Consider the following 14029-nt stretch of genomic DNA (forward strand, 5'->3'; position numbering starts at 1 on the left):
CTGCCTCACTGGAAATTAACTTTTATTAGGACAAGGATCATGTCTTGCTTATTTGCCATGTGTATTTTTTACTACCGAACCTGGCATGTGGTAGGCTCTCAGTAAATGTTTGGCCATAAAATAAAGTAATATTTTAATTAGTATTTAAAAATATTTAGAAATCTTTCATAATTGTTCTTTTATTTGACCTATCATAAGTTATATAGAGAAATATCTAATGAAATAAATTTTAAGTGGTTTTACATTTTATGACTTATTCTCTGCAAATATTTATGAGATTTAAATAAAAATATATTAAAATGCACCATTTCAAAACATGTATGTTACCAGTGATCTTTATCAGAAACAACTTTTAAAAATCTAGAGGAAAAGTATTTCTCTTCTCCCTTGTAAATCTACAAATTTAACTTATTTTTCCTGTTTATTCTTCATGTTGTTTTTGTCATGTGTACTTTGTAGGTTTTTGTTTTAATAAAGAACATTCTCATAATCTATTCTTTAACATACCTTATTATTTAAAGAATTATGTCACATTTAAATGATTTTTCTATCTCTGATCATATATCCCATGTTTATTTTTTATTTATGTGTTCTATTTCTTGTATCTGATTTTTTTTCATGATATAAATAAAGGAAAAGACAGATGTGTTTTAGAAATCAAGATTTCAATTGTATCATGTACGAAATGTGACATTTTAGTTTGTGGCAGATTTCATTAATACTTTTTTTTTTTTGAGACAAAGTCTCCCTCTGTAGATTAGTTATGGCTGGCTTTAGTCTCATTATAATAGCCCAGGCTGGCCTCAAATTTGTGGCCATCCTCCTGCCTAGGCCTCCTGAGTGCTGAGATTACAGGCGTGCACCACCATGCTTGGCTCATATTTTAATTCTTAAAACTATGGACTTTCTGTCTTTCTGCAATTTAAAGTAACTTTTATGTTATTCACATTTGAAGTTTAAATAGAAAATTTTGTCCTTCATAGATTTTATTTTTTAAACTAGGGGTTGAACCCAAGGAATGCAGAACCATACTCCCAGCCCTTTTTATTTTTTATTTTGAGCAAAGGTCTTGCTTGAGTTGTCCAGGTTGGCCTCCAACTATCCTCATGCCTCATTTTAGTAGCAGTAGCTGGGATTATAGGCATGCACCACTATAACTGGCTAAAATGTCATTATTTATAAAATATTTCCTACCTGGAAAAGTTTCTTCTTTTAGTTTAGAATTTGAACTTTTGGAGTAACCATAATTTCTATTAAATCATCTGAAATAATACTGGGTCAAAATTAAAATGGGTTATTAAATTTAAAATATTCAATTTTTATTCCAGGATATAATAATTTTAAGATTCTTACTAAGTTCTTAAAAATTTAAGTTGGTTTAATGTATTTGTATGTGTATGTATTTATACTTATGCAATTTCTGGTGATCCATAACTTCTTTCTTAGCCTATTAAGTAATTATATAAAACAAGTATTGAAATTACACTTGTTTACAACTAACATAACTAAATAGTATGTGTGCACATTTTTTCCCCCTGGATAAAATTAAACATCTCAACAAAGATCATCCATTTTCCTGTTTAGACTTTCTTTAATATTTAAATAGGGGCTGTTAAGCATTTGAAAGATCTCTTATAGAGCATAAATGAAATGTGTGTACCAAAAGAAACCGTTTCATTGTTGTTTGTGGTGCTGGTGTTTGAAACCAGAACCTTGCCCATGATAGGCAAGTGCTCTATGACTGAGGTACATCCTCAACTAAAAGAATCATTTTTATTTGTTTTAGTTGAAATCTTAATATGATGGAGTTTGATTTTTGTGATTTGTAAATTTCTAATTTTTAGACTTGTGTCATTGGTATTTTAAAATGATTTATAATCTTTGAGACCATGCAGTTAGATCCAGGTATATTACCAACTTGAAATTTCCTATGTTCGTTGTAGATCTGTTTTTTCTTTGTGTTTGGGAATGTATCTTAGATCTTGAAGTCATGATATTTTAGTTAGAAGCAAAGATGTATTTTTTCTCTTTAATTTCTATGTACTATGAAGATAAAGTGTTTAAAACAATTTCTGTTATAATTAGTATGGTTGCTAAACACTCAAAATTGGTGAATTAGAAATGGTAAATAGATTTTGATTTATCAGTTAAAGATCACTGATAATGAACCAACTGTGTACGTACTGTCATTTATTTAGTAGTATTTCAGAGACTCCTAGAGTAATGGAAGACTCAAGATTTGTAGGGTTTCCTTTTTGCTATTTCTATCTAGTATATTTTTAAGTGGCTTCAAATAAAGGCAGTGAAGAAATGTTTTATTTTTCCTCATATTTATAAAATACATCTGGAAGAATAAATTCACATCTGGTTCATGGATTTCCTCCATGGAGATTATCCAAATTCAGTGTCAAGATTAGAGTTTGTACTCATGGGTTTGCAGAATCTTGTGTGGAATTTGAAATATTTTGTTTGGAAGTTGTTGGGGAAACAATTGATTCAGATGTTTGTGTTAAGCTCTAATTTTAGATGTATTTCTCTCATTAAAAATAAAAATGTTGTATACTTCATAATATAATCAAAGCAATGTAAATACTGTTTATATTTGACAAGATATTTTAGATAACCATTCTCAAGTATTATTTTATGAAAAAGAGATGAATTAAATTATTTAAATTGTCAGGTCATGATTATTGGTAACCATAACCATTATTAGAAATGAACTGCTAATATATAGTGTTGTGTAGTTTGAATTGCAGCCACAATTTGTTGACTCTATTTAGAAGCAGCAACAATAATTTTTAACTGTTGTATTCTAAATGTCTGCTCAAATGAGTTGGGTAAGTTTGAATTCTCACAGTGTAACAGTGTATGCACCAAGTGCCTCCCTCAGCCTCACAATGGCTAACAAATTTATTTGTGTCTGAATGGAGTCCCTAGAGTAGCATAAAGTAGAAGCATTTATGGTCACAGTCCAAGAAGCATGTGAACTTAAAATAATATTGTCAAACTTCTATGAATTATTTGTCTTATAAATTGAGATTGCCAAATAAAGCTGCTAGACATGTGAGTTAAACTTGATACATTGCAACAAATGGGTGTTCTTTAGTAAATCTCCCACATTAAAGATGTTTGATCTTTTTTAGAGACTGTTTTTTTGTCCTTTAATCTGTAATATATTTTCTATATAATAACATAAAGTTTATTCATAGATAAACCTACATCTGTTTGCCCTTCTATAGTTTTTTTTTTAACATTAAGCCTTTTGTGAAATAGAAAAATGCATTTTGCCTGTGTATCGAATTTAGTGGTTTCTAAACAGCATGGCAAAAATTTTTGTGTTTTGCAGATTTTCCAGTATTATATGTTAGGTATTATAAGAGTCTTAGAAGGGCCCAGCCTTTGAGGATTCCTGCTTCTTTCTTTCTCTTTACTTCTTCCAGTCTTTCCTCCCCCATTAGTCATTGCTAGAAAAAATTTTGTTCTTGGTAAATGAAAATTGAGGTGGAAACATTAATTTACTTAATCATATGTTGGCTAGTATTTTAGATTTGGTATACTGGTGTGTATTTCCCCTTAAAAGTATGTATGTATGCATGTATGTATATATGTATGAATGCATGGATGCATGTATGCAGAAGAGGGGATTGAGTCCAGGGCCTTTGAACTGAACTACACCCCAGACCATTTTTTATTGTTTTATTTTGAGATAGAGTTCACACTAAGTTGTCCAGGCTGGGCTTGAACTTGCAATCCTCCTACCTTAGCCTCCCAGAGTTCTGGAAATACAGACATGTACCACCATCCCCAGTTAAAATATTGTCTATTATTTTGCAACTGTCTTGAGTTTCTGTCCCACCATACTTTGGTCTGTAAAGCAACAGAACTGCCTTGGGCCTATAAATACCACTTGATAGTTAACACAGGGAACTTTGTGAATTAGTGCTTCATTAGCTCATTCCACTAGTATTTATTGAAGGTTTCCCCTTTGGGATGGCAGAATTCATTTGTCCATAGCTTCCATCATTCATTAAATTTACAATTTAGATGGTTCTGGTATTCTTTCTCAATTCTATTTATTTTAAAACCCTATTCTTGCTTGAAGTTTAGATCACTTTCGTAGGTCAGTATTATTTCATAGTTATATTTTGATACCCAGACATGGAGGATTATGGTGTTCTTATCGCAAAGTATATATTTTGAATAACTTTTAACATTTTATATCTGTGAAGTCACTACTAAGATAATAGATGTATTCCTCACTTCAAAAGTTTTCTCATGCCCTTTTGTAGTCCTTTTTCTAATCCTAGTCCATCTCCAAAGAACCACTAATTTGTGTTCTGTTACTGGAGATTTGTAGTGGGTTGAATGGTGCTCCTTGTAAAGATGTATCTGCACATAACCTATGATTGTGATCTTATTTGGAAAAAACAAGTATCTTTGCAAATGTAATTAAGGATCTCAAGATGAGATCATCTTGGTTTAAGACCTTAAATCCAGTGACAAGTGTGCTTTAAAGAGAAGAGAAGACAGGAGGAGATGGTATGGTAGAAGTAGATGATTGGAATGATGCCACTTAAAGCTAAGGAATGCCAGGTATTGCTAGCAGTGTCCAGAAGCTAAGTGAGAAACATAGAATCTGTTCTCCTTCAGAGACTCCAGAATGAACCAACCCTGCCAACTTGCTTTTGGACTTCTAGCCATTAGTACTGTGACAGGATGAATTTCTGTTTTTGTAAGCCAATAATTTTGCGGTAATTTTTCACAGCATCCCCGAGACACTGACATAAGGTCAGTTTGCCTTTTATAGAATTTCATCACATAGAATATATTCTTTTCTATGTGAATTCTTGTAGTATAATTATTTTGAGATCTACCTTTGTAATTAGTAATTTAATTTTTTAGTAATTTTATTGCTGAGTAGTAGCAGTTTATTATATGTATACTATAATTTATCCATTCACCTGTTGTTAACCTTTAGGTGTCTTAGTTGCTTTTCTCTTATTCCTGAGGCAAAATACACGACACCCCAAGTTAAAGAGGAAAGGATTTATTTAGCTCACAGTTTGTAGAAGGTTCAGTCCACAATCAGCTGGCTCCAAGGCAGAGTGGCACATGGCAGAGGGGCAACAGTTTATGGTGGGGGAAGACAGCAAAAACAACAAGGGGGAAAGGCAGGGGCCCCCCTTATTTTATGCAGACTACTTGGGGCAAGTAGCACACCATTAATCTTAGTGCCCTTGAGCCTATCATTGCCCTATGAGTCAATTCTAGCCTCAGACACACTAGATCCAGCCACCTTCTAAAAAGCCTCACTTCATTTGCATGAGGATTTGAGGGGACATCTAAACATAAGCCATAACTTTAGGTTATTTCCAAGTTGTGGCTGTCAGTGTAAAGTTACTGTGAAGATTTGTGTCAAGACTTTATGTGGACGCATGATTTCATTTCTCTTGGATAAAGACCAGGAAATTGAATAGACATGTTCAACTGTATATATTCAGCTTTGTAAAGAAACTGCCATCCAGGCATGGTAGTGCACACCTATAATCTCAGCACTGGGAAACTAAAAGCAGAATTTAAAGTTCATGACCAGCATAGGCAATTTAGCCACTTAGGGTGACCTATCTCAAAATTATGAAAGGTCTGAGGATAGAGCTCAGTGTGAAAGCCCTGGGTTCAATACTCAGTGCTTTAAAAAAAACTCTGGGGTTTAGCTCAGTGGTGCTGCCACCTGCCTTGCAAGCGCAAGGTCCCGAATTCGATTCCCAGTACCAAAAAAAAACAAAAAAAAAGAAACTGCCAGAATGTTTTAAAATTGTACCATACCATTTTACAGTTACTTAGGTAGTGTCTATGAGTTCTATTACTCCCACATCTTGGACAATTCTTGGTAGGATCACTCTTTTAAATTTTAACCATTGGGCTAATGTGTAGTGACATTTCATTGCAGTTTCATTTTCATTTTTCTAGTGAATTACAATGTGCATTTTTAATTACCTTTTAACTTCTATGTTTATATCTTATTTGGTGAAGGAGTATTTGTTCAAATCTTTACCCAAGTTTAAAAGTTGATTTTTTTTTATCTTAATTCAAAATTGAGAGATTAAAAAAATCTGGATCCAAGTCCTTCAGTAGGTAAATAATTTGCAGGTATTTTTCTTTCAGTCTGTGGCTTGTCTTTTAATTCTTTTATTAATGTGTTATAAAGAGCTGAAGTTTTAAATTTTAGTGAAGCCAGAGTCTCACGGAAACATGCCGAATCAGCCCGCTGCAGATAGGGCAGAGAAGCTCAGCTGGTCCCAGAACCTGGAAGGAAGGTCCCTGCCTCCATCCCAGGCTCCTAGGGCAGAGAAGCTCAGCTGGTCCCAGAATCCGGAAGGAAGCTCCCCGCCTCCATCCCAGGCTCCTAGGGCAGAGAAGCTAAGCTGGTCCCAGCACCCGGAAGGAAGCTCCCTAGGGAAGGTGAGCCTCATGGGCACCAGAAGCACACCCCCCCTCCCCCCCATGGAAATGAGAAAACACATAAGCAAGCCTCAAAGACAAAGTTCCAGATAACCTACAGCAACCCCAAAGGGAAATGAGTTGGAACAATCTGGTACTCAACTACCTGGACTCTCTGAACTGGCAACAAAAGAGGATCTGGGAAAAATGAAATCAGAAATAATTACTCAGATAACAGCAAAGATTTTGCTCATGGTGCAAGACATGATTAATAAATCTAGAGAGGACATAGATAAAAAAATAGAGGATCTGAGGAACATGTTGGAATCCCAACATAGGAAACAAATGGAATCCATAAAACAGATACAAACAGATTTCCAGGAGATTAAAAACTCCATTGAAAGTCTGTGCAGCAGAAAGAACCAATGTGAGGATAGAATTTCTTTCTTTTTTTTTTTGGTACCGGGGATCAAACTCGGGTCCTTGCGCTTGCTCAGCAGGAGGCGAAACCACTGAGCTAAATCCCCGACCCAAGGATAGAACTTCACATACAGAAGATAAGATTGCAATTAGTGACCAGGAAAAGAAAAATTGCTTTAAAATTGTAAGGGAACACGAGAAATCAATCCAGCAGCTGCTAGACGGTGCAAAGAAGAATAACATAAGACTGATTGGAGTCAATGAAGAAAGAGGAGAGAGAGCAGATGACATAAAAAAACCTGTTCACAGAAGTGATGGCAGAAAACTTCCCAAGGAGGGGGAAAGAACTTGACATACAGATAAGTGAGGCATATAGGACTCCAGCTAGCCTTGATCAAAAAAAATCTATACATAGGCATATAATAGTTAGGATTCCAGAAATCCAACAGAAGAACAAAATTCTACAAGCAGTGAGAGAAAAGAAACAAATCACATACAAAGGAAAGCCCATCAGAATCACAGCAGACTTCTCAATGCAAACCCTCAAGGCAAGAAGAGCTTGGAGTGATGTATTTCAAGCCCTAAAGGAAAACAGCCTCCAATCCAGATTGATGTACCCTGCAAAACTATCTTTCAAAATTGAAGGAGAAATAAGATACTTTCATGATAAAGAGCACCTCAGGAACTTCATGAATACCAAACTGGCACTCCAAAAAATTTCAGACAATACCCTAGGAAAAGACAATGAGGATCACAGCCCCAGGAAACCCAGCAGAATGAGTCCATTGGGCGTGACAAATTAAACGCAAAGGGGAAGATTCCAACAAAAAGAAAAAGTCATGACAAGGCTTTTAAAACTTTTAACTTCATCTCCCTAATGAGGGTATAATTCAATCTTGTTATTGTACTGACTAGTATTTTTCTGATTCTAGAGTTGCACACCTTTCCTTGTGTTATACTGGCTATTTATCGTCTTCTTATGTCTTATTTTTAATTGGGCTGTCTATTAATGAGCTCTAAGAATTCTTTATATATTCTGGTCATAGGTTATATGTATTGTAAATATGGTCTGTTTAAGGACTACTTTTCATTTTAATGATGTCATTTAAAGTTCTAAATTTTGATGGAATCTCATTTACCAATTTTTTTCTTTAATACATCCATCATGTCTTTTGTATCCTAGGTAGTTCTTGCCTACCCTGAATTCATAAATATTTTCCATTATAATTTCTTCTTAAAGTTTTATACTTTTAGGCTTTCTTATTTAGGTTCATAGATCCCTTCAAGTTCTTTTCATGTATGGAAATAAAGGGTTGGGGTTAATTATTTAAATACGGATACCAGGTGTTGTAGTGCCATTTGCTGAAAACACTATCTCTTCCTTGGCTCTTGAATTGAGTTTTTATTCTAAAAAATGCTAATGTTAAATAATCTTTCAAAACTCAGTGGACCATATATGTGTGGTTCTATTTCTAGATTCTCTCTTTTATTCAAATGATCTATATGTCTTTCCTTTCACCAACACTGCCTTGATTACTGTAGCTTTAGAAGAAGTCTTAAAATTAGGTACTAAACATCTTCCAACACTGTTTTTGTTTTTGTTTTTGTTTTTGTTTTTTAACTTTTCTAGGTCCTTTGTACTCCTACATAACTTTTAAATTTCAATATCCAATTCTTCATTTATAGCAAGTATACCCAGACCTGAATTTTTATATATACCTTGTGTTTTCTAATCCTGCTAAATTCAAGTACAAGTTCTAGGGGCTCCTAGAGATTTCTTAGTATTTTCTCTGTAGATGATCATTTCATCTACATATAAAGATTTTGCTTCTGCCATGCCAATCCTATCCTAGTTGTATCATTTTATTGCCAGACTATTTTGATGGGGACTAGGTTTCAAAGTTTAATGGACAGATAAAGAGTAAGCATATCTGCCCTTGTTCCCCACCTTAAGGAGAAAGCATTGTATCTTCTCCATTTATATAAGGCATTCTCGCTGGAAGTATGGAGTACATGTCTTTAATCTGTTGAGAAGGTTCTGTTCTACTTCTAGGCTCCTGATAGCTTTTACCATGAATAGCTGTAGAATTTAGTCCAATACTTTTTCTCCAACTAGTGACAGGATCATATGGCTTTTTCCTTTCCTCTGTTAAAGTGATGACTTTTGGGGGTGGATCTTCCAAAGCTGAACCAACACTGCCATCCCTATAACAAAACCACTTTCTACATCCTGCCAGATCTGACTTCCAATAGATTGTTTTGTTAAACAAATTTCCATCTATGTTCATACTTTTTTCTTCTATTATCTTTATCCAGTTTTAGGCTTAGCACAATGTTGAGTTCCTAAAATGAGGGGAGAAGTGTTCCTTCTTTTTTCTGCTTTAATTGTTTGATATAATTTATCAGTTATAATGTTTATGAGCCTGCTGTTGTCATATAGGTAAGTTTTCAAGCTAGGAATATACTTTCTTTAATAGGTGCTATTCAAATTTTATATTTCCCCCAGAGTTAGTTTCATTAATTTGTCTTCCAGGGTACTTCTTAGAAGTTGTCAAATTTATTTCAAAACAGATTTTTGTAATATGCTTTCCATATCCTTTTAAATTCTGTAAAATCTGTGGTAATGTCTCCTAGATCTTGATATTGTAATTTAAAAAATGTATAATTGATATTGTGTAACAGGAAGAAAAGGTCTGAAAGAGCAGGGGAATTGGGAGGGGTAGGGGAAGGGAAAAAAGAGACAGGAAAAAATATGAGAAGAGGAAAAAAAATGGAAACAAAGTCTTTGCAAATAGGGAAGGGTGGGGATGGTGAAGGGAGGGCAAGGAAAAGGGGAGAAAAAAAAAGAACCAAGAGACTCATATAATGGTACAAGATCCCAATGATGACTATAAGTGCATTTTATACCGAAAATGTACCAGTAAACTTAATTGGGGAAAAAAAAATTTTAGTGAAGCCTCATCTAAAATGTTTTTTATTTTTAATGCTTTTATTGGTATCTTTTAGGTATACAATACATTTACATTTCTCATTGGGAACTTGTACCTTTACATCATGTATCTTGGTTCTTATTTTTTTCCCATTCCCAGGCCTCCCTTCACCCCCTCCACTCTTTTCTATTTACAAAGCCTTTGTTTCCATTTTTTCCATTTCTCATTATTTTTCCTTTCCCTTCTTTGCTTTCCCCTGTCCCTAAAATTTGCCCTACCCCTTTGGACCTTTTCTTCCTATTTTGCATTATCAATTATTCATTGTAATCATTGGTACATTTTAGGTATACAATATAATGACAATCATCATTGGAAATTTGCACCTTTACATAATCTTTCTTGGTTCTTATTTTTCCCACTTCCCCTACCCTCCCTTCAACCCCTCCATCCTTCCCTATTTACAAAGATTTTGTTCATATTTTTCCATTTTCTCACATTAATTCCATTCCCTTCTTACCTTTTCCCTACTCCCCCTTTCCCTTCCCCTTTTCACCTTTTCTTCTTATTTCACATTATCTATTATACCTTTTAGTCCTTATTTACACTTTAAGTTTCTCACACCAGAGAAACTATTTGGTATTTAAACATGTGTGTCCTCTTTATTTCATTTAAGAGTATTGCCTCAATGTGCATCCACTTAGGTATAAATGTCTCTAATTTCTTATATTTTATGGCTGAGTAGTAGTCCATTTTATTGAATAACCACATTTTCTTGATCCAGTCTCCAGTTGATGGGCATTTGGGCTGCTTCCAAGGTTTAGCTATTACAGATTGTGCTGCTATGAACAGGGGTGCACATATATCACTGTGGCATGATTCTTTTAATTCTTTGGGGAAGATACCCAGCAGGGGAATAGCTGGATCAAATGGGACTTCCAGTCCTAGTTCTTTGAGGTATCTCCATTCTGATTTCCACAGTGGTTGCACCATTCTACACTCCCACCAGCAGTGGAGCAATGTTTTTCTTTCCCCACAGCCCCGCCAGCATTTATTGTTGGTTGATTTCAAGATAGCAGCCATTGTTTCTGGAGTGAGGTGGAATCTCAGCGTTGTTTTCATTTACAACTCTTGAATGACCAGTGATGTTGAACATTTTTTCATATGTTTATTTGCCAAGTCTACTTCTTTGTGTGAGAAATGTCTGTTCATTTCAGATGCCCATTTTGAGATTGGGTCATTAAATTTGAGAGGTCTGATTTTTTTAAGTTCTTTATAGATTCGAGATCATAGACCTTTGTCTGAGGAAGAGCAGGTGAAGATTTTTTTCCCACATTGTGGGTTGTCTCTTCACACTCCTGGTGGTTTCTCTTGCTGTACAGAAGCTTTTTAGTAAAAAGAGATCCCACTTGTTGATTGTTTGTGCTAGCTCACGGGCAACTGAGGTTTTGTTCATAAAGTCTTTTCCTGTGCCAATCTCTTCAAGAGTTCTACGTAACCTCTGTTCAGCCGGTTCAGCGTTTCCGTTTTTATATTTAGGTCTTTAATCCATTTCAATTTCAGATTAGTGCATGGTGAGAGATACAGGTCTAGTTTTAATCTTTGGCAAGTTGAAACACAATTTCTCCAGTACCATTCATTAAAGAGACTATCTTTCCTCCAGTGAGGGTGTTTGGCTCCTTTGTTGTAGATGAGGTGGCTGAGTGTGTCTGGAGTTGTTTCTGCATCTTCTAATCTGTTCCACTGGTCCTCAGGTTGTTTCTTTGCCAGTACCATGCTGTTTTTATCACAGTAGCTTTGTAGTATAGTTTCAAGTTGGTGCTTGTAATACCTCCTGCCATGTCTCTGTTACCAAGAATTGCTTTTGCTATTCTGGGTCTCTTCTTGTTCCAAATGAATTTTTGGATTGTTTTCTCAAGGTCCATGAAGTATGCTGCTGGGATCTCAATTGGGATTGAATTGAATGTTTATAGCAGTTTTGGAAGTATGGCCATTTTCACTATGTTGATCCTTCCTACCCAGGAGCAGGGGATGTCTGTCCATTTTCTGATATCATCTTCAATCTCTCTTTTTGAAGTGCTATAGTTTTCAGAGAAGAGGTCATTGATTTCTTTCGTTAGGTTGATTCCTATGTATTTCAGTTTTTTGGAAGCTATTGTGAAAGGAACTGTTTGCCCTATTTCTCTCTCAGTGAGTCTGTCATTGGTGTATAGGAAAGCTATTGATTTTTGTGTGTTGACTCAGTTTTTTAAGATTATTTAACATTAACATTTTATAGAATATAAACCCAATTCAAGAGCCAAGGAAAAGATAGTGTTTTCAGCAAGTGGCACTAGAACACCTGGTATCTGTATATAAAACATTTACCTCAACTCTTTATTTCCATACATAAAAATAACTTGAAAGTATCTATGAACCTAAATATGATAGACTAAAACTATAAAACTTTCAGAAGAAAGTGTAAGGAAAATGTTCATGAATTTAGGGTAGGCAAGAACTACCTAGGATCCAAAAAACATGATGTATAAAATAAAAAAATTGATAAATGAGATTCCATCAAAATTTACAACTTTAAATAACATCATTAAAATGAAAACTAGTCCTTAAACAGACCATATTTACAATGCATATAAACCATGACCAGAATATATGAAGAACTCTTACAGCTCATTTATAGACAATCCATTTAAAAAGTAAACACAAGAAGATGGTAAACAGCCAGTATAGCACAAGGAAAGGTGTGGAACACTAGAATCAGAAAAATGCTAATCAGTACAGTAACAGGATCATATTATACACTCATTAGGGAGATGAAGTTAAAACTTTTAAAAGCCTTATCATGACTTTTTCTTTTTGTTGGAATCTTCCCCTTTGTGTTTAATTTGTCATGCCCAATGGATTCATTCTGCTGGGTTTCCTGGGGTTGTGATCCTCACTGTCTTTTCCTAGGATATTGTCTAAAATTTTTTGGATTGTTGCTTTGTTATTCATGAAGTTCCTAAAGTTCTCTTTATCATGAAAGTATCTTTTTTCTCCATCAATTTGGAAAGATAATTTTGCAGGGTACATCAATCTGGGTTGGAGGCTGTTTTCCTTTAGGGCTTGAAATACATCACTCCAAGCTCTTCTTGTCTTGAGGGTTTGCATTGAGAAGTCTGCTGTGATTCTGATGGGCTTTCCTTTGTATGTGATTTGTTTCTTTTCTCTCATTGCCTGTAGAATTTTCTTCTTCTCTTCGATTTCTGGAATCCTAATTATTCTATGCTTATGTGTAGATTTGTTTTGATCAAGGCTAGTTGGAGCCCTATATGCCTCACTTATCTGTATGTCAAGTTCTTTTCTCCTGCTTGGGAAGTTTTCTGCCATCACTTCTGTGAACAGATTTTTTATGTCATCTGAACTCTCTCCTCTTTCTTCCTTGACTCCAGTCAGTCTTATGTTATTCTTCTTTGCATCATCTAGCAGCTACTGGATTGCTTTCTCGTGGTCCCTTACAATTTTAAAGCAATTTTTCTTTTCCTGGTCACTAATTGCAATCTTATATTCTGTATCTGAAATTCTGTCCTCACATTGGTTCATTCTGGTGCTTAGACTTTCAGTGGAATTTTTAGTCTCCTGGAGATCTGTTTGCATGTGTTTTATGGATTCCATTTGTTTCCTATGTTGGGATTCCATCATGTTCCTCAGCTCCTCTATTTTTTTTTTATCTGTGTCCTCTCCAGATTTATTCATCATGTCTTGCACTATGGGCACAATGTTTACTGTTATCTTGGAAATTATTTCTGATTTCATTTTTCCCAGATCCTCTTTTGAGGCCAGTTCAGGGAGTCCAGGTGGTCATTCTGTATGTCAATCTGTATGTCAGATTGTTCCATCTCGTTTCCCTTTGGGGTTGCTGTAGGTGATCTGGAAGTCTGTTTTTGAGGCTTGTTTACATGTCTTCTCATTGCCACCAGGGCGGTGGGTTTCTGCTGGCACCCACATCGCTCATCTCCTCTGCCCTAGGAGTGGTGGAATGGTGGTGGGGAGCCTCCTCCTGGAAGGTGGGATTGGCTTACCTCCTCTGCCCTAGGAGTGGTGGAATGCCAGTGGGGGAGCCTCCTCCTGGATGCTGGGATTGGCTCACCTCCTCTGCCCTAGGATTGGTGGAATGGTGGTGGGGAGCCTCCTTCTGGGCTCTGGGATTGGCTCGCCTCCTCTGCTGTTGGAGTGGCAGAATGGCAGCAGGGGAGCCTCCTTCT

The 14029-nt window shown here is 35.5% G+C and overlaps 1 protein-coding gene and 1 pseudogene across 12 annotated transcripts in view; both read left to right on the forward strand.

Annotated features, from left to right (window-relative positions):
• Sbf2 (SET binding factor 2) overlaps positions 1-14029 on the forward strand; it is a 450794-nt gene that overhangs the window by 104119 nt on the left and 332646 nt on the right. The window lies entirely within an intron of this gene.
• Positions 1-14029, forward strand: part of LOC106009941 (putative G protein-coupled receptor 160) — a 78936-nt pseudogene that overhangs the window by 18260 nt on the left and 46647 nt on the right. The window contains exon 1 of the transcript XR_015451346.1: positions 1-14029. This exon is cut by the window's left edge and continues 18260 nt beyond it; it is cut by the window's right edge and continues 46647 nt beyond it. The product of XR_015451346.1 is annotated as a putative G protein-coupled receptor 160 (transcript).

This window comes from Heterocephalus glaber, unplaced genomic scaffold (assembly GCF_053883595.1).
Source record: "Heterocephalus glaber isolate CG9 unplaced genomic scaffold, H.glaber_assembly_v1.0 deba00001428, whole genome shotgun sequence".
In the NCBI taxonomy this organism is placed as follows: domain Eukaryota; kingdom Metazoa; phylum Chordata; class Mammalia; order Rodentia; family Bathyergidae; genus Heterocephalus; species Heterocephalus glaber.